The 26,105-nt window shown below is 38.2% G+C and overlaps 1 long non-coding RNA gene and 1 pseudogene across 2 annotated transcripts in view; both read right to left on the reverse strand.

Moving 5' to 3' along the window:
• LOC135273862 (uncharacterized) overlaps positions 1–26,105 on the reverse strand; it is a 56,478-nt gene that overhangs the window by 17,969 nt on the left and 12,404 nt on the right. The gene's annotated exons all lie outside the window — the stretch shown is intronic.
• On the reverse strand, positions 20,759–21,667 carry LOC110569051 (KRAB domain-containing protein 4-like; annotated as a pseudogene).

The raw sequence follows: 26,105 nt of genomic DNA on the forward strand, positions 1-26,105 counted from the left end.
GCTCTGTGAACATGTGAGGTTGGTGTTCAGACCCAACCCCAAACCTACCAGGTCACTGGATATAGCCCTTTCTTAGGCCTGCAGCTACCTGTCTGTGTCTCATGGACAGGAAAGAGTAGCATGATGGATGAAAGGAAGGATGTGATGGATGGTTTTCAAAGGCACGTTCAAACCTCTACTGGAAGTAAATCATTAAAAATTTAAGTAATAGGGAAAACCTGATGCAAGTTAATTATAGTGTAATGCTCGAGAAAATTTGCAAAATTAATCAGATGTTATAGAAGCTATGAAAAGAGTGTGTTTAATCAATAACTGGTTTTTAAAGAGGTTCTCTGCACCATGTATTACCACTTCTTTTGCAAGGAACATAAAGGTGAGAGTTTTGTAATTGTTCATTAAGCAGTAGTACACTAGTTGAATGTGTAGTATTTATTTTTTAAGCTAGTAAATAAAAATTTTCTCCATTCATTTTATAGTACAGTGGAGGCATGGATGAATTAAAATGTATTTCTAATATACAGATAGGTTTAATTTTTATACTGTCATTTAATTGTGGTTTAATTAATTGGCCATTGAAAAATTAGTCTTTGCTAATTGTTGGAATTTACTTACTGGACTTACAGGATTTGCATACCTTCACCCATTACATATGTATATATTTGATATTATATTTTTATGGAAAAACTCCTTTGGTGCAAAAAATGTTTTTGCTAATAGTGTCAAAAAAAGAGAAAATCATGTGGTATTTATATGTCTATGTACCTTTTACTCCATTATCACTGACTTCAGTGAAAAGACAACAGTAACTCATGAAGCAACCTTCAACAAAATGTGAGGTCTAAATAAATTAAAAGCTAGATGTAAACATATGTATGTAAATATACACATAGACACATACAAAAAAACATATAAGTCGAGAAAGCGATTCAAATTTGGAAGTTCATTGTCTGGAGCATTCATAACAATACAGAGTGTCTTAGACACTGTTTTCTAAAGTCTAATTACTGTAGTATCTGCAGTTATCTTTCTATCTTTTTTGGATCTAGTTGGATAAAAGAAGAACAAGTCATAAGAGCAATCACTTCTTATTCCTATTCCATTGATCACTCTTATTTAGCAGCAGCCAAACACCTTAGGAAAATATGAGAATGTGTGTATGACACACTATTGGAGTGAGCCAAGAGATGAGACAGTCCTATTTTTAACATGGAGGAGGTAACAGTGGGCAGGGAGCTGAAAAGCTGTCAACAGAGAAGAATAAAGTTAGCAGAACCATGGTCTCTCCCTCTGTTACCATGTGAGGCTACTGCCCCAAAGGCAAACCCATCATCCAATTGGACGGAGCCCCTGCCTTAGGTCTGCAGTTACTTAACCATATCTGAGGGGTAGAAAAGACATCCATGATTGGTGAAGAGTTATTGGTATTTAAACGTGAGAAGGCAGAAAATTACAAGGGCAAGCAAGGTGGGTATTTACAAATTGAAGTTGTATTTATGTAAATTTTGCCAGAAATGGTAACTTGGGGATTAGGGTTAGGAGTAAAGAAATGTATATAAAGTTGATTCACAAGTTTTTTTACAGGCCTAAGAATTTCATTACAAACATCTGAAACCTCATTTCTAGAGAAAAGTTAAATACCAGGTTTCAAATAAATAACTGATTAACATGTCAATTTTTTAGGGTAACTAGATTATAAATTGTAGAGTAATTATTGCTAATTAGTATTAGAAAAATACGTCTAGGAAGACATGTGGAGTCTTGCTATGTTCATTTTTAACTGTTTGGCTATTACCCCACTGAATTAAAAAGAGTACTCTGTGGGAGAGTCATCAATGTATGGAGAGAAAGAAGAGAGGGAGATAGTGAGATTGGTAAGATTCACTCACAAATGAAATAATAAATAACACCACTTAAATTTTGATTCACTAGGCTGTTATTAAGGCCCAAACAAGAATTCTTTACATTATATAAGGCTTTCTTTTAGGAAAAAACATGATATATTAATACTAGATTCCAAATATTGACATATACATTTTCAGAATTCAACCCATTTATAAATGTAGAGCAATGTAGAGCAATTGTACATAACTCTAACCAAGTCTCTGAAAAGTAAGTCTCTGAAGTCGCTTGATCTGACATGTACATTTTTAATCCTTAACACTGGCCCGGATAAAATGACATAAGTAGTCTTTCACTACTTTGATATATCTGATATAATGTGCCTTTCAATGGTAGTGTCACTGAAGATGAACTGATATTATTAATTTGGGTCAGTGTTAAAGGATGTATCTATACACACACACAAAATTTGTATATATGTATGTGTGCACAGATATATCCTTTATATGTATGTTTGATATATATAGATACCTACACACATGTGTGTATATATACACACATATCTATATATGTGCACATATAGATACATACATATCTTAATATGTGTATTTATATATGTACATATATATGTATCTATATATTCTGTAGCACTGACCCAAATTAATATCAGTAGTCTTTTTATATACATACTTTAACATATATATGTACATATGTATATACATTGTTTAGCATATGTGCATATACATATAATACATATGTATGTGTGTGTGTGTATACATGTATACCTTATTTTATTGTGCTTTACTTTATTGCCCCTTAGATACTACTTTTCTATAAACTGAAGGCTTGTAGAACCTTGCATTGAGCGAGTCTCTTGGTTTCATTTTTCCAACAGCACGTGCTCACTTTGTGTCTCTGTGTCACATTTTGGTAATTCTTGCAATGTTTCAAACTTTTTTGTTGTTATCCTATCCGTTATGGTGATCTGTGATCAGTGATCTTACTATCGTAATTGTTTGGGGGCAACATGACCATGTCCATATAGGACAACAAACTTAATCAGTGTCATGGTTTTTTGACTGCTCCACTGACCAGCCATTCCCCCATCTCTCCCCTCTTCTTGGGCCTCCCTATTCCCTGAGACACAACAATACTGAAAGTAGGCCATTTAATAAGTCTACGATGGTCTCTAAGTGTCCTAGTGAAAGGAAGAGTCACAGGCCTCTCATTTTAAACTAAAACCTAAAAATGATTGTGAGGAAGGCTAGACTTCTAACACCAGTCAGCCAAGGTGTGAGTGAAAAAAAAATTCTTGAAGAAAATTAAGACTGCTACCCTAGTGAACATACAAATGATGAGGAAGCAAAAGAGTCTGACTGCTAATATGGAGAAGGTTTTAGTGGTCTGAATAGATGAAACGAGCTATGGCATTCCCTTAAGCCAATGCCTGTCCTCACTCTTCAATTCAATGAAGGCTGAGAGAGGTAAGGAAGCTGCAGAAGGAAAGCTTGAAGCTAACAGGTTGGTTCATGAGGTTTAAGGAAAGAAGTCATCTTCATAACATAAAGTGCAAGGTGAAACAGCAAGTGCTGATGCAGAAGCAGCAGCAAGTTATCCAGAAGATCTAGCTGAGATAATTGATGAAGCTGGCCACACTGAATAACAGATTTTCAATGTAAACAAGATAGCCTTTTATTGGAAGAAGATGCCATCTAGGACTTTTATACTTAGGGAGGAGAAGTCAATGCATGGTTTCAAAGCTTCAAAGCATAGGCCAATTCTCTTACTAGGGGCTAATGAAGCTGGTGACTTTAAGTTGAAGCCAACAATCATTGACAGTTCTGAAAATCCTAGGGTTCTTATGAATTATGCTAAATCAAGTAAGATGGGTGATCAGAGATGCCTGGTGCTCGTCTCCCCTACAAGAAATAACCTAGACAACAAATACACATCTAAGATTAGAGTATCAAACATCTGTATAGTCCTGGAGTGCAGCAAAGGAGTGGAGACACACCTGTGGTAACTGGAAGCACTCAGCCTCTGCAGCCCCTTCTCCTGCACCTGGATTGAATTGGCCCAGATACAGGAGGGACTTCTCATTGCAGGGTAAAGGTAAGCAGAAGATCCCCACCAGCCCCACTGCCATCACAAACACAAAGTCTTTACAACAGGAGAATCTCTCAGTCTTTGCAAGCCCTGGGGCCAATCTGGAGTACCGCGAAGAATTTACACAGCTGTATGTCCCGGACTAGTAATACAAGGTGAAGACGTCCCACCCCCAGATATCTAAGCTGCAGCAACGAAGCACCATCTTGAGACCAGAGTCATCTCTTGAGTGTGCCCTCCTCTAGGGGCCAGTAGCCACTACACCTCTCCAGCACTGGAGATTTATCTTCAGTACACCAAGGCTACATGGGTGGGTTAAATACATAACCCCAGCTATGTGGAGGTTGGTCCCAGGATTGGCTGTAACTCAAGTCCTGCAGAGCAAGGAAGTCAACCCCCCCGCCACCATGCTTCCAGACAGAGGAATTACCTGCAGTCCCATCCAGGGTGAATTCACCCTTGAGCCAGCCAAACCACTACATGCCCTCTCCCAAGTGGGAGAGTCCCTAACTAAGCCTCTGAGCAGCTGATACACCCCCAGCTCATCAGAGTTAACTCTGAGCCCATGCTCAGGACCTGAGAAACAGCCCTGCAGGCCCATCCAGCACAGACATGCTCCTGGCCTGCCCAGAAGCCCTCTGCCTTTAATAAAGGGCCTGAGAAACAGTCCCACAGGCTGCCCCCAGCAGGCACACCACTGAGTGGGCCTCGCACCTGTGTCTCAGACCTGAGAAACAAGCAGCTGTGTGTGCCCAAGTCTCAGGACTGAGAAACAACCCTGGGAGCTTACTCTGGCCAGCATGCCCTCAGGCCAACTAAGCAGTCACATACCTATGTCCCAACTTGAGGAACAGCCCTATAGGCCACACCCCAAAGAAACACTCCCAGGCCAACTAAGGAGCTGTACAACCTTTCATGAGCCTGAGAAACAGTACTATACCCATTCCCAGCAGATGCACCTTCAGACCAGCCAATCGGCCATGAATGCCCATGTCCTGGACCTGAGAAAGAGCCCCATGGGCTACTCCCAGAAGACATAACCCTAGGCCAGCTGAAAGCCTTATGCCCACATCCTGGGTCATAGAAGCAGTCCCCTGGGCTTCCCCTGGCAGGTACCACCTAGGCCAGCTGAGCAGCAGTATGCCCACATCTTGAGCTAGTCCACATCCTAGACTACCCCCAGCAGACACACATTCAGGACAGCTGAGAAGTCATCTGACTGTATCCCAGGACTGAGAAACACCCCCTCTTGGCCAGCCCTGGCAAAGATACCTTCAATCCACCTTAGCCATGCTGCTATACATTTGGACCATGAGTTTCCCCCAGCAGACTGGCCGCAGGCCAGATGAGCAGCTATGTACTCACATACCAGGCATAGGAAATAGCCCTTCGGGCCACTCCTGGAGTGCATGCTTCCAGGCCAGGTAAATAGCTGTGTGCCTGCATCCTGGGCCTGAGACACTGCCATGTAAGCCACATCTGGCAGGCATGCCCTGGTTGAGCAACTGCATCCCCATGCTCCTAGCCACAGTAACACACCATGGCCAGCCCCACAAAGCCATACTCCTATGACCCAATGTATGCCTGCCCATACCCCTACCCTGAGAAGCAGCCCAGTGAGCCCACCCCAGGCAAAGCTGCACCACCATCACCACAAACTTCCTTAGCCTACGCCACTGAGAAACTTGCAAATGTTACTAGAGTTTATCACAGCTGAATAAACTATATGGAGACTACACTTACTGCATCCATGTAGAATTAAGGCCAATATACCCCAATGAAGTGACACCCAAGACCCATTCATACAAATAAATTCATACAAGTAAACCTATTCAATAAAACTGGAAAAGGTGACTTTTTCACATGATGCATAGAAATCAACATAGAAACACATCAACCATGAAAATGTGAGAAAACATGTTACCTACAAAGGGAAATAATTATTCAATAATAGACCCTAATCATAAACATACAAAATGCCAGAAAAAGAATTCAAAAGAATAATCTTAGGGAAATTAAGTGAGATATAAGGTAATACAGATAGATAAGTCAATGAAATCAGGAAAACATGATTTGAATGAAAAATTCAGTAAAGACACAGATATCATCAAACGAACCAAACAGAAGCCTTAAGAGCTAAACAGTTCAATAGATGAAATGAAAAATACAATTAATGGCTTTACCTACAAGAACAAGCAGAATAAATAATTTCTGAACTTGAAGACAAGTCTTTTCAAATAACACAGGTGGACAAAAAAGAATGAAAAAAGCCTACAGGATTTATGGGACACCATTAATTTGAACAAATATTCATATTAGGGCATTACAGAAAAAAGTGAAGAGACAATGTGAGGAAAACATATTTAATAAAATGATAGCATAAAACTTCCTAACTCTTCAGAGAGCACTAGACATCTATTTCCAGGAAGATCAAAGAACCCCAAATACATTCAATCCAGACAGTCAAGTTGTGAAAAATCAAAGACAAAGATTTTAAAACAGCAAGAGAAAAGCATCAAGACACTTGTAATGGAATCCCTGTTAGACTAACAGCTGATTTCCCAGTAGAAACCTTAGGCTGGAAGAAAATGGGATTAAGTATTCAGTTCTGAAAGAAAAAAAAAAATCTTTTAAACAAGAATATTATACCCAGCACAGCTTGCTTGTTTGCTTTCTTGCCTGCCTGCCTGCCTGCCTCCCTTTCCCTCCCTCCTTCCTTTCCTTCCTTCCTTCCTTTCCTTCTTTCTGATGGAGTCTCACTCTGTTGTCCAGGATGGAGTGCTATCTACTTTGGCTCACTGCAACCTCCATCTCCTGGGTTCAAGCAATTCTTCTGCCTCAGCCTCTCAGGTAGCTGAAACTACAGGCACATGCCACCTTGTCCAGCTAACTTTTCTATTTTTAGTACAGATGGGGTTTCACCATATTGGCCAGGCTGCTCTCGAACTCCTGACCTTGTGATCCGCCCACCTTGGCCTCTCAAAGTGCTGGGACTGAGCCACCACACCACATGGTATGAGCCACCACGCCCAGCCAGCTATCCTTTACAAATGAAGAAGACATAAAATCTGTCACATATAAACAAAAATCAAGATAATTCATCACCACTAGACCAGCCTTACAAGAAAAGCCCAAGGGAGTCCTACATCTGGAAATAGAAGATGAAAACCACCATCATAAAAACATAAAACTTTAAAAGCCACTGGTAGGGTCAATACATAAAGGATAAAGAGAAAGAAATGAAACTTTATCACTACAGAAAACTACCCAACTTCAAAAGTAAACAGAGGAAGAAAAAAACATACACAAAACAACCAGAAAACAATAAAATGTCAAAAGTAACTCCTAACATAACTTTGAATGTTAGTAGATTATATACCCCATGAAGGATATAGACTTGGTGAGTGGATTAAAAAATAAGATCCAACTATATTTTATCTACAAGAAACTCACCTTACCTATAAAGAAACACACAGACTGATAATGAAGGAATGGAGAAAGATATTCTATGCAAACAGAAGCCAAAAGTGAGCAGGAATAGCTATACTTAGACAAAACAGACTTCAAGTTAAAAATCATAAAAAGTGACAAGATTATTATGTAATAATAAAGCGTTCAATTCAGTAACAAATACTACATAATTGTAATATGTATATAATTGTAAATACGTATGCACTCAACACTAGAGCACCCAGATATATAAAGCAAATATTACTAAATCTAAAGAGGGAGATAGGCCCTATTACAATAAGAGTTGGGCACTTCAGTATCCCACTCTCAGCATTGGCCAAATCATCTAGGCAGAAAATCAACAAAGAAACATCAAACTTAAACTGCGCCATAGACCAAATGAACATAACAAACATTTACAGAACATTTCACCCAACAGTTGCAGAATATGCATTATTTTCATCAGCACATGGAACATTATCCAAGATAGACCATATGTTAGGGTACAAAACAATTCTCAACAATTTTTTAAAAACTGGAATTATATCAAGTCTCTTATCTTACCGCAATGGAATAAAACTAGACATCCATAACAAGAGGAACATTCAAAACTATACAGATATATGGAAGTTAAACAACATGCTCTTGAGTGACAATCAGTGAAGAAAGAAATTAAGAATGAAATTTAAAAATTCCTTGAAACAAATGTAACTAGAAACACAACATACCAAAACATAGGGGACACAGCAAAAGCAGTATTAAGAAGCATCTTTATAGCAATAAATGCCTAGATTTAAAAAAAACTAGAAAAATTTAAAATAAACCACCTAATAATTCTACCTCAAGAAACTAGAATAGTAAGAACAAACCAAAGCCCAAATTATTAAAAGGAAATAAATACTAAAGACCAAACAAATAAAAATTGAGGCAAAAATTGCAAAAGGTTAACAACAAAAAAGCAGGTTTAAAAATATCAACAAACCATTAGCTTGACTAATTAAGCAAAAGAGAAGACCCAAATAAATAAAATCAAAAACAAAAAGACCTCAAAACAGATATGACAAAAATAAAAAGGATTATTAGAGACTATTATGAACAACTCTACGATAAATTTGAAAACCTAGAGGAAGTGGATAATATCCTCGACCCATAAAACCTACCAAGACTAAACCAAGAAGAAATAGAAAACCCGAACAGACCAAAAATTAGTAACAAGATTGAATCAGTAATAAAAGGGCTTTCAACAAAGTCCAGGATCTGATGGCTTCACTACTTAATTCTACCTACTTTAAAAAATGAATTAATATCAATTTTTTTAAATTTTTTTTTATTGCATTTTCGGTTTTGGGGTACATGTGAAGAACATGCAAGATTGTTGCATAGGTGCATACGTGGCAGTGTGATTTGCTGCCTTCCTCCCCTTCACCTATATGTGGCATTTCTCCCCATGATATCTCTCCCCAACTCCCCACCCCCTGCTGTCCCTCCCCTATTTCCCCCCAACAGACCCCGGTGTGTAGTGCTCCCTTCCCTGTGTCCATGTGTTCTCATTGTTCAACACCTGCCTATGAGTGAGAACATGCAGTGTTTGATTTTGTGTTCTTGTGTCAGTTTGCTGAGAATGATGGTTTCCAGGTTCATCCATGTCCCTACAAAGGACGTGAACTCATCGTTTTTGATGGCTGCATAATATTCCATGGTGTATATGTGCCACATTTTCCCTGTCCAGTCTATCATCGATGGGCATTTGGGTTGGTTCCAGGTCTTCGCTATTATAAACAGTGCTGCAATGAACATTCCTGTGCATGTGTCCTTATAGTAGAACGATTTATAATCCTTTGGATATATACCCAGTAATGGGATTGCTGGGTCAAATAGAACTTCTATTTCTAGGTCCTTGAGGTATCGCCATACTGTCTTCCACAATGGTTGAACTAATTTACACTCCCACCAACAGTGTAAAAGTGTTCCTATTTCTCCACATCCTCTCCAGCATCTGTTGTCTCCAGATTTTTTAATGATCACCATTCTAACTGGCGTGAGATGGTATCTCAATGTAGTTTTGATTTGCATTTCTCTAATGACCAGTGATGATGAGCATTTTTTCATATGTTTGTTGGCCTCATGTATGTCTTCTTTTGTAAAGTATCTGTTCATATCCTTCACCCACTTTTGAATGGGCTTGTTTTTTCCTTGTAAATCTGTTTTAGTTTTTTTTTTTTTTTTTTTGGAGTCGGAGTTTCGCTCTTGTTACCCAGGCTAGAGTGCAATGGCGCGATCTCGGCTCACCACAACTTCTGCCTCCTGGGTTCAGGCAATTCTCCTGCCTCAGCCTCTCGAGTAGCTGGGATTACAGGCATGCGCCACCATGCCCAGCTAATTTTTTGTATTTTTAGTAGAGAGCGGGGTTTCACCATGTTGACCAGGATGGTCTCGATCTCTTGACCTTGTGATCCACCCACCTCGGCCTCCCAAAGTGCTGGGATTACAGGCATGAGCCACCGCACCCGGCCTGTTTCAGTTCTTTGTAAATTCTGGATATCAGCCCTTTGTCAGATGGGTAAACTGCAAAATTTTTTTCCCATTCTGTTGGTTGCCGATTCACTCTAATGACTATTTCTTTTGCCGTGCAGAAGCTGTGGAGTTTGATTAGGTCCCATTTGTCTATTTTGGCTTTTGTTACCAATGCTTTTGGTGTTTTGGTCATGAAGTCCTTGCCTATGCCTATGTCCTGAATGGTTTTGCCTAGATTTTCTTCTAGGGTTTTTATGGTGTTAGGTCTTATGTTAAGTCTTTAATCCATCTGGAGTTACTTTTAGTGTAAGGTGTCAGGAAGGGGTCCAGTTTCTGCTTTCTGCATATGGCTAGCCAGTTTTCCCAACATCACTTATTAAACAGGGAATCCTTTCCCCATTTTGTCAAAGATCAGATGGTTGTAGATATGTTATGTCGCCTCTGAGGCCTCTGTTCTGTTCCATTGGTCTGTATCTCTGTTTTGGTACCAGTACCATGCTGTTTTGATTACTGTAGCCTTGTATAGTTTGAAGTCCGGTAGTGTGATGCCTCCCGCTTTGTTCTTTTTGCTTAGAATTGACTTGGCTATGCTGGCTCTCTTTTGGTTCCATATGAAGTTTAAGGTGGTTTTTTCCAGTTCTGTGAAGAAAGTCATTGGTAGCTTGATGGGGATAGCGTTGAATCTGTAAATTACTTTGGGCAGTATGGCCATTTTCATGATATTGATTCCTCCTAACCATGAAATGTTTCTCCATCTGTTTGTGTCCTCTCTTATTTTGTTGAGCAGTGGTTTGTATTTCTCCTTGAAGAGGTCCTTTACATTCCTTGTTAGTTGTATTCCTAGGTATTTTATTCTCTTTGTAGCAATATCAATTCTTACACTATTTCAAAAAAAATTAGAGGAACGTCTTCCTAACTCATTCCATATAAGTAAACTGTAGTTTATAGAGCAGTGGTAGGATCTGAGAGGATTCACTACAATTTTGAAAAAAAGTTCTACTGTGGGTAAAATGCTATCAAATGGCATCATGTTACAGAGAAATCACTTGTGAAAGGAAGAGTCATTTGATACAGCAAACTTCATTGTTGTCTTATTTTAAGAAATTGCCTCAGCCACCCCAACTGTTGGCAATCACTACTCCGATTAGTCAGCAGCCATCAACATGGAGGCAACACCCTCCACCAGCAAAAGGATTCTGACTCACTAAAGGCTCAGGTGATCATTAGCATTTTTTTAACCAATAAAATAGTTTTAAATTAAGGTATGTACATAATTTTTTTAGACATAAAATGCCAGTGCACACTTAACAGACTACAGTGTAGTGTAAAAATAACTTTTTATATGCACAGAAAGACCAAAACATTTGTGTGAGTCAATTAATGCAGTTTTTGCTTTATTGCAGTGGTCTGGAATGAAACCCACAATGTCTTTGAGATATGTCTATACACATATTATTTATATATTCTATATCTGTATATATATTCTTTTATGTGTGTGTGTGTGTGTGTGTGTGTGTGTATATATATACACACATAAAGAGACAGAGAAAAATATGCAAAATTCAGTGTTGGCAGTATCCATGAGAAAAGAGTTTCTGGTTAATAACTGTAATTTTCTTTCTTAAATATTAGGTCTTCAAGTGAGATAAGTCATGTTTACTATATCCTTTAGATTCATGGAATTCTTCGTTATTCAAATAAATTCTTTATCACTCTTTTGTGTAGCAAATATCTAATGATATATTTTTACATTTTTTGATGGCTAAAGTATGTCAGAATGACTTTCCAGGTTTGAAGATGAAGATGCTAAATATGTCACTTCACATGAGTAAGTCAGTTTGAAGTTTGGAAGGAGGGAGCCATTGATGGGTCTCTTATCTTTAGTTAAACAGGGCTTACTCTGAGGCAAGATGGAAAAGGGGAAACTATGGAAGGATATCAAAATGTATGAGTGGGAAGGTACACCATATTTACTCTAGCTGAATTCTTAGACAAGTATTATTCTGAAAAAAAAAAAAAAAAAAAAAAAAAAATCCATCCTTTCAGAAATAAATGTTCTTTTAGCTTGAAAATGTAAAAAGTATCCTTAGAAGAAATTAATTTCATTAAAAGTTTTTGTTTAAAACAGGAATGCAGAATGCTACTTACTAATCGATAGTGAATCTTTCTTATTTTTACTGGATATTGTGTGATTCCCAGTTTTGTAGATTTTGCCTATGAGCAAATGGCATTGATAGCAAAAGCAAACATGTTTTGCTGACTAAAGACCTCTTTATGCCCATTGGGATTTTATTCTTATTTGTTTCTAATCTCACTAGAGTACTTCCTATTGCACTGACCTGAAGGCGTTTTACCATGTACTCCACTTTAATGAAACAATACGTTCTTAAACTGGCTTGTGTCTGAACTGCAGACATATTCAGGAGGTTTTTCATCTGCTTCTTTATTGCCCAGTTGTATAACTGCTCACCAGCTGTGTCAATGTTGGAGCGGAAATATAGAGGAAGTTAACTCATCATAGTTGTAAACTGTTGTTGTCTAAACAAAGATTACATGGGAAACAAAGAGGGCAAATACAAATAGTTCTTCAAATTGCCCTGAATTTTCATTTTCCAGAAATTTTTATCATGGGCCATCAAATGAAGAATTCACAGTACCACTTAATTAAACTGTGTGTCTGTATATTAGCTATACATTTTCTATAATGGAGCTGCCCAGTGCTGAGGCAAAATTAGACAGATTGAGCAAGGCAAGCATTTCCTTCTTCTTTCCCCACTTGAAACAAAATTAAGCAGGTTTTTGTTTTATTTTTAAATTGCAAAGTCTCATTGAATAGATATAGGAGGAATTTACAGTAGTCCCTGTGAGAAATGTTGGTGTTTCACACCAGGGGGATGATCTTGGATTTATAGTAAAAACTGGAATCAGTGCTTGGCTTTGACATCATATATTCATTGACCTGATACTCAGAAAGTCACTAAATTTCTTTAACTTTCAGATTATTCAAATGTAAACTAGTTATAATGCTATCTATGTGCTGGATATTGTATTGTAAAAACTTAGTAATAAAACTAAAATAACACGCAAAAATACTTTGAAAACTGTGTAGCTCTGTAAATAGATTTTATGCTAAAAACTGAAAATAACATAAGAGTTAATTAAAGGAAAATCAGAAAATACAGTCAACAAATTTACCCACATATAGTCATTCTTAAGCTTTGATACATGCATTTCTAAGTTCTTTAAGCATATACTTTGTTTACAGATACGACACCATACTTATATTCTGTTGTAAATAACCTTATTACTTAATGATATGACTATATTTTCTTAATATATATTCATGTGTACTTATTATTTGTAATAGCTGTGTAATACTTCATAGTGTAGATGTGCTATAATTCATTTAATAGTCAGATATTGCTGAACAATTAAGTTTTTTACACTTACTTACTGTTATAGAAAATGAATATATTTGAGGCTAAATCTCTGTATATTGTTGGTTATTTCCTTACAAATTCTCAGAAGTGGAAATTGTGTCAAAGGGAATGATTGTGATGCTATTGATATTGATATGTGCTTTAACATCAAGATGCAAAAGTGTACATTTCTCCCCTCCCGCACTTAACACTAGCCATCATTGATTTCTTTGATATTACTATATTTGTTCTAATGCACATTCTTTGACATACCTTCATTTATGCTTTTTTCAGTTAATATTTCATCATTTGCAAACTATCTTTGCCCAGTTAAAATTGGGGTGTTTTTCTGTCTTTGGACTGAAAAGTTAAATCTATTGATCCTTTTTCTATTTTATATAAGTAATTTCTTCCAGGTTGTCTTGATTTTCACTATATAAAAGTATTTAATCTTCATGTAATCAAATGTATCTGTACTTATCTTTGTGATGTATGCCTTTACTCTTATTCTCAGAAAGTTCTTCTCTATCCTAAGATTTTAAATATATTCACCAAAATTTGTTTTGATTTTCTTCATTTAAATAAAATATCTTCCCTGAATTTACTTTGTCTTAAGGTATAAAGTATAGAAATTTACTTTTCTCCTAAGTGACACTCTCAGCATCAAAATGTCATCCCTCTGTATTGTCTTTACCCTGTTTTAGTGATCTAGAATGAGAGCAGGAAGACCAGAGAGTCACTAGTGTTTCTAGTGCTTTGGATCCTGGCCATCTCCCTAACCCCTAAGTCTGTACCAGAGAAAAATGTGTCCAGTGGGAGAGATAACACCTGCCCTCAATACAAATCCCATTTCATTAAACATGGTCTTATTAGTGTTATGTAGCTTCTACCTTCTATTGATAAAAAATAAGTCATGGTCATAGTTAATACTTGTGCTTTGAATTCAACTTTGATAATACTATTGGAACTTTTAGTGTTTTAAGGTTTAGTATCTCATCTATTTTTTTTTTTTTAGACAGAGTCTCACTCTCTCGTTAGGCTGGAGTGCAGTGGCACGATCTCGGCTCACTGCAACCTCTGCCTCCTGGGTTCAAACGATTCTCCTGCCTCAGCCTCCTGAGTAGCTGGGACTACAGGTGTGCACCACCACACCCAGCTAATTTTTTGTATTATTAGTAGAGACGGGTTTTGACCATGTTGGCCAGGATGGTCTCAATCTCTTGACCTAGTGATCTGCCCACCTCGGCTTCCCAAAGTGCTGGGATTACAGGCATGAGCCACTGCGCCAGCCTCTATCTCTTTATTTTTAAACTGTTGTGTATAGCGTGTAAGACCTTTAAAATTAAAGTTATCTCAGAGTATTTCTCAATATGCAATATGAGAGTAATATGTTTGGTTTTATAATTTCTGGTATGTTTGGTTTTATGTATCATCTTTTTCTTTATTAAAATACTTGGTTATTTTCTTTTTTAAATTGCATTTTGCTATTGATTTGTTTTTGTCTATTTCATTTTTTAGTGATACACAAGTCAGAAGTCTATTTCTAGTTTATCAATGTTTATATTTAAATGTTTAGAAAACATAATTATACTATTTTTCTCCATCAATATTGGGAATAAAGCTGGACTTGTACCTGTGAAAAATAAAAAATGCAACCTGCCTTTATTTCTGTCTTCTTCCAAACCTTGAATCTTAGTGTAAGAATGCCTAAAACTTCAAATCAATACTATTACTGATAATTTTATATTAGTTATCTTTACTTTTAAAATCATTTATTTACATTTTCACCTGCTACATTTTTATGCTACATTAACAATTATATTTAGACTTACTTAGTTCTGAGTTTATATTATTCACCATCTTTTGTCTATATATCATCTTCCTTATTTTTATGTTCTTCATTTTGATTCATTGCTCAGCTGACTCAAGTACTTTGAGTAACTGTTTTTAGAAGAGGTAGACGGAGGCTATGCTTCGAGTTGCTGCATGCTGGAGTGTCTGTTGCTCCCAAGTGTGAACAGTACTTTTCCTGGATACGGATTTATTGAGTCATAGTTATTTCCATGCAAACTGCACGTAACTGCTTCAAGCTGCATGTACACAGTACAGTTTTGTAACCAAAAAAGTCTCGATTGTATATTTTCTTGGTATAGTTTCAGGGGATACTGAAACAGATTGAAGGGGCTAAAGCCACCCAAGCTACTCCTTCATGCCTTTGTAATCTGACAGGCTTGGTTCTGCATGGTGACACTATCAAGTGAGTTCAGATTTATGACATTTCGCTGATACCCAGAGATCCAGTAGACTGTGTGGGCTCAGAGGTTCTTGTAGTAAGAGAATGGCAACTTCAGAAGAGAATTCATCTCTTTTGGCCAATTGATCCTCCATCTACATCAGCTTTAACTCTCCAAGCCTGGGTGGAGGTGATGGGTCCAGGTGGAGGAAGGGAAGATTAGAAGGATTGGGGATTTCCTTTATCTCAGGTTAACCTAACATCATTCATCAAAGGTCAGTTTTTTTAATCTTTTATTTTAGGTTTGGAGGTACATGTCAAAGTTTGTTGCATAGGTTAACATGTGTCAGGGAGGTTTGTTTTACATATTGTTTCATCACCCAGGTATCAAGCTCAGTATCCAAATAGTTATCTTTTTTGGTCCTCTCTCTCCTCCTACCCTCCCTGCTTAAGCAGACCCCAGTATGTTTTCCTCTTTGTGTTCATAAGTCCTTACCATTTAGCTACCACTTATAGGTGAGAACATTCAGTATTTGTTTTTGTTTCTGCACTAGTTTGCTAAGGATAATAGCCTCCAGCTCCATCTATGTTCCCACAAAAGACATGATCTCATTCTTTTTTATGGCTGCATAGTATTCCACGGTGTATAGATACCAGATTTTCTTTCTCCAGTCTGTCATTGAGGGGTACCTAGGTTGATTCCATGTCTTTGCTATTGTAAACAGTGCTGCAATGAACATTTACATGCATGTGTCTTTATAGTAGAACAATTTATACTCCTCTGGGTATATATGCAATAATGGGATTGCTCAAACAGTAGTTCTGCCTTTAGCTCTTCAAGGTATCCCCATACTGCTTTTTACAATGGTCACACTAATTTACACTCCCACCAACAATGTGTAAGTGTTCTCTTTTCTCTGCAACCTTGCCAGCATCTGTTATTTTTTGACTTTTTAGTAATAGCCATTCTGACTGGTGTGCAATGGTATTACATTGTGTTTTTGATTTGTATTTCTCTAATTTGTGATACTGAGCTTTTTCCATATGCTTGTTGGCCACATGTATGTCTTCTTTTGAAAATGTCTATTGATGTCAAAGACCAATTTTGGCAGTGTCGCAGTTCTGCTCAGTATCTGTCCTCTTTGTTCTCCAGTCTTAGACACAGGCTGTGAGCATTGTCTTAGGATTCAGGCCTCTTGGAGTGGAATTTGAGTCCTGTGTTGGAGGCTTCAGTATGACAGAAACCTCCTGAAGCCTTCTCCCACTGAACCTCCTTTGTTGGAGGCTTCTCCTCCTGAAGAGCCTCCAACACAGGAGGCTTCAGGAGGACAAAAAATTGTTCCTAATCAGCTACCTTGCCTCCAGCCATAAGGTAAAATGAGGCATTACTGGAGGCTCCATCAAATAGGTTCACCTTCCTTTGATTAATGGAAGGAGCCCAGTCTTTCGGATGTTTCTCCTTCAAAGTATATCTTACTAAAATGTCTACCTCTGAAGTTCATTTGCAACCTCAAATGCAACTCTCAGTAATGTGTATCTGTTTATTAGGTGTCTAGTTTCAAGAGATGACAAAAGCATCATTTACTCCCTATACGCATCCCTGCAATACCTTATTTTATTGCTGTGGAAACTGAGATCTGGCCAAAGTTGGATGACTTGCCCAGGCTGGCATTAAAATACAGTTCTCTTCTACCACTCTTTTCTATCTCCATGCTATATTCCTTGAGTTGATGACCACAAGTGTAAGTTTAGTATTGCCATAAAGTTGGGGTTGGGGCTTTACATGCAATGGAAATGTTACTAAATGTCCAAAGTTTACTGTCTTATTCATATATATTCTGGATAGGAAAGTAAAATACTTATGGAGCAGAAAGGATAAATTTTTAGTTATTAGTAAAAAGCATTTTGTTACACAACTTCTGAACAATTTTCTTTTAAAATTGTATTTATAAAGACCTTTGTTTTTTGGCTAAATTTATATGTTAGAAATCTGATTTTATTTTTACTTCTTTTTGCAGCAGCAAGATTAAGAAAATTGTGCATTCAGTTGTATCATCCTTTGCATTTGGGTTTGTGAGACATAGAAAGCACCATGTATTAAATATATCTGAGACTTAATACATAGAAAACACCATGTATTAAATATATCTGAGACTTGGACGGGCGCAGTGGCTCATGCCTGTAATCCTAGCACTCTGGGAGGCCGAGGCAGGCAGATCACCTGAGGTCAGGAGTTCAAGACCAGTTTGGCTAACATCGTGAAACCCCATCTCTACTAAAAATACAAAAATTAGCTGGGCATGATGGTGGGTGCCTGTTATCCCAGCCACTCAGGAGGCTGAAGCAGAAGAACTGGTTGAACCTGGGAGGTGGAGGTTGTAGTGAGCCAAGATTGTGCCATTGCACTGCAGCCTGGGCGACAGAGCGATACTCCATCTCATACACACACACACACACACACACACACACACACACACACACACATGTATCTGAGACCTAACATTTCAATGAGAAAGACTGAAATAAAAAGCAAAACCAAAAAGCATTTCCACCGTCCACTGGTTGCTAAGTAGCCATATGCCCCATCTAATGTAATCTAATTTATCGTGGAATTTTGGTTTAGGCTGGACATTAAGACTTGTAAAAGAAATGGCCTTTGCCTAAGGTTAATAGTAACATATTAATATTGTTTTTCTTCCATCTGCAAAAGTAAAGTTAATGAAAATCGAATGTTAAAATTCTGTAAGTAAAGTGTTTTATTAAGTACATTATACATCTAGAATTACTCTTTAATTCTGGAAACAATTTACTTAGACTCTACATAAGAGTAAGATTTCATGCTATGATATAGATTTACACAATATAACTGTTTCCTTTTGAATTAATGATATTTTCATTTGAGCTGCAATTTTTTTAGTTTTTTAGTATTAGTTTACTATGAACATTTCCCAAACTCCTTAAAATATGAATACATTAATGGAAGCATGATTCCAATTTATGAATATATCAACAGTTAATCACCTATCACTGGATATTCAAGTTGCTTATTTTTATTTCAATTAATACTGCTCTTATATGATCTTTCCTAGAAATTCTGATCCTCCTGTTGCCCTACCATAATTACTTTAAGAGAGAATAATAAATTTTGACCACTTTTCAAAGAAAAATATCCCAGAAGACTATAACTTTTCTCCGTAAGATGCTTCCACTTTTGCACTGATGACAGATAAAATATATGTGCAAGGTCTATTTGGGCTGCTTGGGAAGCCTGCTGGCTCATGTGCTCTCAAACTAATGTATTTAGGGATTATCTGTTTACAGATAGTCTTGGAGATTGGCCTAGTAAGGATTAATATGCTTTTCCTCTGTCTTCCTGATTATAAAATATATTTATACTTTCAGAAGCTTTTAAATCTCTTCTGCAGAGAATATGTATATAATTTATAATCAAGTGCTTGATTGTAACCTCTGTGATCTTTTCTATAAAATGGATGATAACATATCTAAGCCATGATTTTCCTTATATTATTCAGGAAAACTGGGTTCTCAAATTTATTAAATTGATGTTTCCGGAATGTAAGTGCTCTGATATAAGATGACACCTCACTTCTTTCCAAAGGCTTTCCAGTGTTTGCTGTCTTTATGGTTTTGACCCTTCATAAATTCTTTGATGTACAATGTACTAAAACTCATCATTAAAGAATGTTACATTTATTGGCTGGTCTCAGTGGCTTACACCTATAATCTGAGCACTTTGGGAGGCTGAGGCAGGCAGATCACTTAAGCCCAGGAGTTTGAGACTAGCCTGGGCAACGCGGCGAAACCCCACCTACAAAAAATACAATTATTAGCTGGGTGTGGTGGTGCGTGCCTATAGTCCCTACTACTTGGGAGGCTGAGGTGGGAAGATAACCTGAGCCTGGGAAGTTGAAGTTCTGGTGAGCCATGATTGTGCCACTGCATCCCAGCCTGAGTGACAGAGTGAGACCCTGGCTCAAAAAAAAAAAAAAAAAAAAGAATATGTTATTTATTGAATGATTTGAGTAACTTTTGAGTTTTCTTACATCTACCAAAAGCTAAATGATATGTGAGGACTCTTTTGATGTGTATTACACGTGATTACATTCAATGAATTCTTTGATGTACAGTATGACAATGTATGGTAGTCCTCCCTTATCCATGGGGGATATGTTCCAAGACCCCTGAAACTGTGAACAGTACCGAACCTGATTTCTGTCAAAGCCCATTTCTATTCATGCCTTCCACCCACAAATTTAATGTCTTTTTCATCTTAGCACTTATCATGCATGTACTATGGCTATAAATTTTGCAATTTGAGGTGTGACAACAAAACTAGCACAAGTTTCTTTTTCCTTCTTCACAATTTCTTGGATTCATTTTTACTATAAATATTAAAAATCTCAGCATACATTTTTCTTTATTAAGTCAAGAACTTTCACCATATCACTTTAAAGAGCCCTTTATAGCTTACTTTTGGTATATGCAAATTGCCAACATCACTACTCTTGCACTTTGGGGTCATTATACAATAAGGATAGCTTTAATGCAAGCACTGCAAACCCGTGACAGTCAAATCTTACAACTGAGACAGCTAAGTAACTAATGGGCAGGCAGCATATACAGCATGGATACAATACTGCAAAAAAGGATGATTCAAGCTGGGTACAGTGGCTCACACCTGTAATTCCAGCACTTTGGGAGGCTGAGGCAGGTGAATCACTTGAGGTCAGGAGTTCAAGACCAGCCTGGCCAATATGGTGAAACCCTGTCTCTATTAAAAATACAAAAATTAGCTGAGTGTGGTGGCACACACCTGTAATCCCAGGTTCTCGGGAGGCTGAGGCAGGAGAATTGGTTGAACCTAGAAGGCGGAGGTTGCAGTGAACCAAGATCGTGTCAGTGCATTCCAGTCTGGGAGACAGAGCAAGACTCTATCTCAAACAAACAAAAAGATGATTCACTGTTTTGCATCATGAGCAGGAAAGAGCAGGACAGTGCAAAATTTCATCACATTATTCACAATAGCATGCAACTTATGCATTTATGTTCTGTGACATACAATGAGAGTTGGTTTAACACTAAAGATTTCCCACATTCATTACATTTGTAAGGTTTCTCCTATGTGAATTATCTGATGTTTAATGAGAGCTGACTTACTACTGAAAGCTTTCTCATAGACACTGCATTTATAGGGTCTCTCTCCATATGAATTTTCTTACGTTTAATAATTGGTGCCTTCTGGATAAAGGTTTTTCCACACTAACTGCATTTGTAGAGCTTCTTCTGTGTGTGAGTTCTCCAGTATGCTATGACAACTGACTTCTGGCTGAAGCCTTTTGCATATTCACAGTATTCATAAGGTTTCTCTCCAGTGTGAATTCTTTGATGTACAACTAAGTTTGCTTTCTGGATAAACACTTTTTCACATTCAGTACATTCATAGAGTTTCTCCCCAGTTTGACTTCTCTGACTTTTATTAAGGGCTGGCTTTTGGTAAAGGACTTTCCCTCTTTGGTGAGGGTCAAAAAATTTCTCTGCAAGTTGAGTTTTATGAAGATTAGAATGGAGGCATACTTTCCAATATGCCTTACATCCATCATCTTTCTTTCTTTCATAGCTTCTATTTTGACTAAGAAAGTTTATGTTTTGAATGCATTTTCCCATGAGTGATATTTAGGGAGTCTTTGTCTTACAGAAACAAAGTCTGTGCTGAGATAAATGCTTTTCTACATGTTCTGCATTCTTGACCACTTTCATCCTTCAGCGTTTCCTTGCCTATGAATGTAGCTTGCCACAGAAGTTTATCTTGGCCTTTCTTGCAGCAATCTATCTGCTCATCAGCTTGCCAGACTTCTGCACAGGTCTGTACCAGGATCCCTCCATGTGCCATCCAGGACTCTTCTTCTGGTCCCAACCTGAAGATCACATCTGACTTGGCAACTAGATACCCCACAGACACCAGGTGGCTGTAGTTCTCAAGCATGAGATCCCTGCAGAGGTTCTTCTGGGCAGAATCCAGTTGCTGCCACTCTTCCAGGGTGAAATCCACAAATACGTGGATCACTGATTCCTGGGATGTGGCCATCCTGTTCTGCTCTGAACAAAGGATGGAGATCTCCTCCTGGGGCCTCAGCCTAAGTCTTCTGAGACAAAATGAGGAAGCCAGGCACAGATAAACTGGAGTCTGAAGTCGGTGAGGAGTGGTCTCAGGTCTGCACTCTGACCTTCATTGCCAAGAGCCTGAAGTCTCAGAGGCTGATGACAACAGCCTGAGCTACAATTCTTTAAAAAGTGCTTTGAAGACTAATTCATCTTCATAGATTAGGCAAATAGTATAATCAATTTATGGGGAATATACTGAGAATATGTAATATAGCAAGTGTCAGGAGGTACCTTAGAGTTCAATACTATGTTGAATTCCTTCTCATGTGTCCATCACTGTGCTAGAAGCACCCATAAATACATAATCATGTACTTGTTGAAAATGTCACTGACAAAAAATCTTGGTCTTCTAAGAGCTTATGTTACTCATGCTTTCACTTTGTTTTTATTAATAAAGTCTTAAGAATTATCCAGATTAATGAGGTTTCATTTTTTATGAGAAATTGGTATAAACTTCTTATAAAATCTTCAAATTTTAAGAAGAGTTTACAAACACACACAGGTAATTTTAATTGTTTTACTTTTCTCTCTTGAGGTGTCAGTCTGATGTGTCTACTATAAAAGGGCATGATAACATCTTGTGAAGCGGTTTAGTGGGAATTTTATTTATTAATAACTGCTTCAATTGGGTGAAAACAGTGATTTTCCTGAGGTTCTATGGCATTACAGTTTTTCCTGACACTGGGCAGTATAATTAATATGAAATAACAACATTTTGGTTCCCGATCATTGGCCTAAATATGGTATAACTATAGGGACAAAAGCCCCTTTACCTTTGCTATTATTTACTCATTTATTGTCGAATATTTGGAGTTTTCCTGAGCTTACTGGATGTGGCTCTCATCCTTGCTGACCTAATTTTCACTGATAGCAAAGTGTATATTCCTTTGGAATATCGTTCTATTTCTCTAGCTATTGCCTTATTTTCTCTCATGGATGTTCTTCTTCAAGTATTTGTAGAAGGGTAAGTTTGATTATTTTTATAATGCATTGTACTTTTATAAGAAGCACTTTGGAAGGCCGAGGTAGGTAGATCACGAGGTCAGGAGTTTGAGAACAGCCTGGCCAACACGGTGAAGCCCCATCCCTGCTAAAAATATAAAAATTAGTTGTGTGTGGTGGTGGGCACCTGTAATCCCAGCTACTTGGGAGGCTGAGGCAGGAGAACTGTTTGAACCCAGGAGGTGGAGGTTGCAGTGAGCCGAGATCACACCACTGCACTCCAGCCTGGGCAACAGGGCGAGACTCCATCTCAAAAAAAAAAAAAAAAAGCATATTAAAATAATTAACAGGAGCATTCACCACCACAAGCTGACTTAAAAGACTTTGGGCCTTATGAGAACATTGGCGGTAGTCTGGCAGTACCCTCCATGGCCTGTGTTTGAAGTGCCCATGGATTGATGCTCCCCTGCCTTTGGAGAGGGGTGGAAAGAGTGGGAGGGACTGCATCTTGTGGTTTGAGTGACAGCTCAGCCATAGCACAGTAAAACACCAGGTAGACTTTTAAAGTTTTTTATCTAGGTCCTGGTTCCCAGGCAGCACCTTTGGACCCACTGGAGCATGGGAGAACTTGCCATCCTGAAGGGAAGGACACAGGCCTGGCTGTTTTTACTATGTGATGATGGTAGAGCCCCAGGGCCTTCAGCAAACTTATGCAATTGCTAGGGAGTGGTTACAGCAGGTCTTGGGCACCCAGTGCTGTGCTGGCTTCAGGTCTGACTCAATGCAGTCATAGTAATGGTGGCCACAGGGGTGCTTGTGTCACTCAACCCCAAGCTTTAGATGGCTCAGAGCAGAGAGAGAAAAAATCTGTTTGTTTGGGAGAAAGAAAAGGAAGAGAACAAGAATCTCTTCATAACCCAGAGAATTATCCTGGATCTTGTCCAAGATCATTAAGGCAGTACTACTATGAGTCTGCAAGAACCAGAGTTTAGGAGGCTTGGGGTGCCCCCTAAAGCAGACACAGCTTAGATCACAATATCTAAGTTTTTTCAAATATCTGGAAAGCCTTCACAAGGAAGATGGGTACAAACAAGCCCTAACAGTGAAAACTACAGTTAACACCTAACTCTTCAATGCCCAGACACCAAAGAACATCTGCTAACATCAACACTATCCAGGAAAACATGACCTCACCAAATGAATTAATAAGACACCAGGGCCAATCCAGGAGAAACAGAGATATATGACCATTCAGACAAAGAAATCAAAATAGCTGTGTTGAGGAAACTCAATGAAATTCAAAATAACACAGAGAAGGATTTCATAATTAGATAAGTTTAACAAAGAGATTGAAATGATTAAAGAAGAATCAAGCAGAAATTCTGGAACCAAAAAATGTAACTGGCATACTGAAGAATGCATTAGTCTTTTAATAGCAGAATTGATCAAGCAGAAGAAACAATCAATGAGCGTGAAGACAGGCTATTTCAAAATACATAGAGGAGACAAAGAAAAGAATAAAAAACAATGAAGCATGCTTATAGGATCTAGAAAATAGCCTCAAAAGGGCAAGTCTAAGTGATATTGGCCTTAAAGACGAGGTAGAGCAAGTGGGGATAGCAAGTTTATTCAAAGGGATAGTAACAGAACTTCCCAAACCTATGGAAAGATATCAATATCCAAGTACAAAAAAAGTTATAAAACACCACCCATATTTAACTGAAAGACTACCTCAAGGCATTTAATAATCACACTCCCAAAGATCAAAAATAAAGGAAGGATCTTAAAAGCAGTAAGAGAAATGAAACCAATAATATACAATGGAGCTACAATACATCTGGCAGCAAACTTTTCAGTAGAAACGTTTCAGGCCAGGAGAGAGTGGCATGACATATTGAAAGTGCTGAAGGACAAAAACATTTACCCTAGAACAGTATATCCAATGAAAATATCCTTTGAAGTGAAGGAGAAATAAAGACTTTTCCACACAAATAAAAGCTGAGGGATTTCATCAACACCGACCTGTCCTAGAAGTGCTAAAGGGAGTACTTCAACCAGAAAGACAAAGACATTAATGAGCAGTAAGTAACCACTTGAAGGTATAAAACCCATTGGTAATAGTAAATACACAGAGAAATGCAGAATGTTATAACACTGTAACTAGGGTGTATAAACTACTCTTATTCTAAGTAGAGAGACTAAACTATGAGCCAATCAAAAATTTTAACTACAACAACTTTTCAAGACATAGACAGTATAATAAGATAGAAATAACAAAAAGTTAAAAAGTAGGAAGACAAAGTTGTACAGTTCTTACTTTCTTTTTACTTGTTTATGCAAACAGTGTTAAGTTATTGTAAGCTTAAAATAATGGGTTATAAGATAGTATTTGCAAGCCTCATGGTAACTTCAAACCAAAAAACATCTAACAGATACACAAAAAACAAGAAACTAAATCATATCACCAGAGAAAAATTACCTTCACTAATGAAGACAAGAAGGAAAGAAGGAAGAGAAGACCACAAAACAACCAGAAAACAAGTAACAAAATGGCAGGATTAAGTCCTTACTTATCAATAATAACACTGAATGTCAGCGGACTAAACTTTGCAGTCAAAGGAGAGTGGCTGAATGGATGAAAAAACAAAACCCGCCAGGCATGGTGGTTCATGCCGATAATCCCAACATTTTGGGAGCCTGAGGTGGGCAGATCACAAGGTCAAGAGATCAAGACCGTCCTGCCAACATGGTGAAACCCCATCACTACTAAAAATACAAAAATTAGCTGGGTTTGGTGGTGCACATGTGTAGTCCCAGCTACTTGGAGGCTGAGGCAGGAGAACTGCATGAACCCAGGAGGCAGAAGTTGCAGTGAGCTGAGATTGTGCCACTGCACTCCAGCCTGGCAACAGACCAAGACGCGTCTCAAAAACAAATGAAAAAGACCTATTGGTCTGTTGCCTACAAGAAATACTCTTCCAGGCTGATCTCCCAAGGCATGGTGCCATATTAAAGGCTCAGTGGAAGATGGCCAAATAGGAACAGCTCCGGAATGCAGTTCCCAGCAAGTACAATGCACAGGGTGAGTGCTCACTGCATTTCCAAACAAGTTTTCACTGCCCACAGACCAGGAGATTCCCGGGCCAAAAAGCGCCATGAGTTTTCAGCATGGCTGGTGCTGCAGGTTGGCGCACAGAACTCACACAAATCTGGGTGGTCGTTTCAACTGAGGCCTGGAATGCCTGGGAGACAGAGTCACCCATTCAACTGAAAGGGAGGGGGCTAAGACAGGGAGCCAGGTGATCTGGCTCGGCAGGTACCACCCCCACAAAACAAGCAATCTGAAACGCTCTGGATTGAGAGTCTCGCAGCAGGCGCAGCTGGATCCAGGATGGTCCAGCTCAGTGGGGGGAAGGGCA

This window comes from Aotus nancymaae, unplaced genomic scaffold, assembly GCF_030222135.1.
Source record: "Aotus nancymaae isolate 86718 unplaced genomic scaffold, 86718_ANA_hifiasm-v0.15.2.pri h1tg000009l, whole genome shotgun sequence".
NCBI classification, from domain to species: Eukaryota; Metazoa; Chordata; class Mammalia; order Primates; family Aotidae; genus Aotus; species Aotus nancymaae.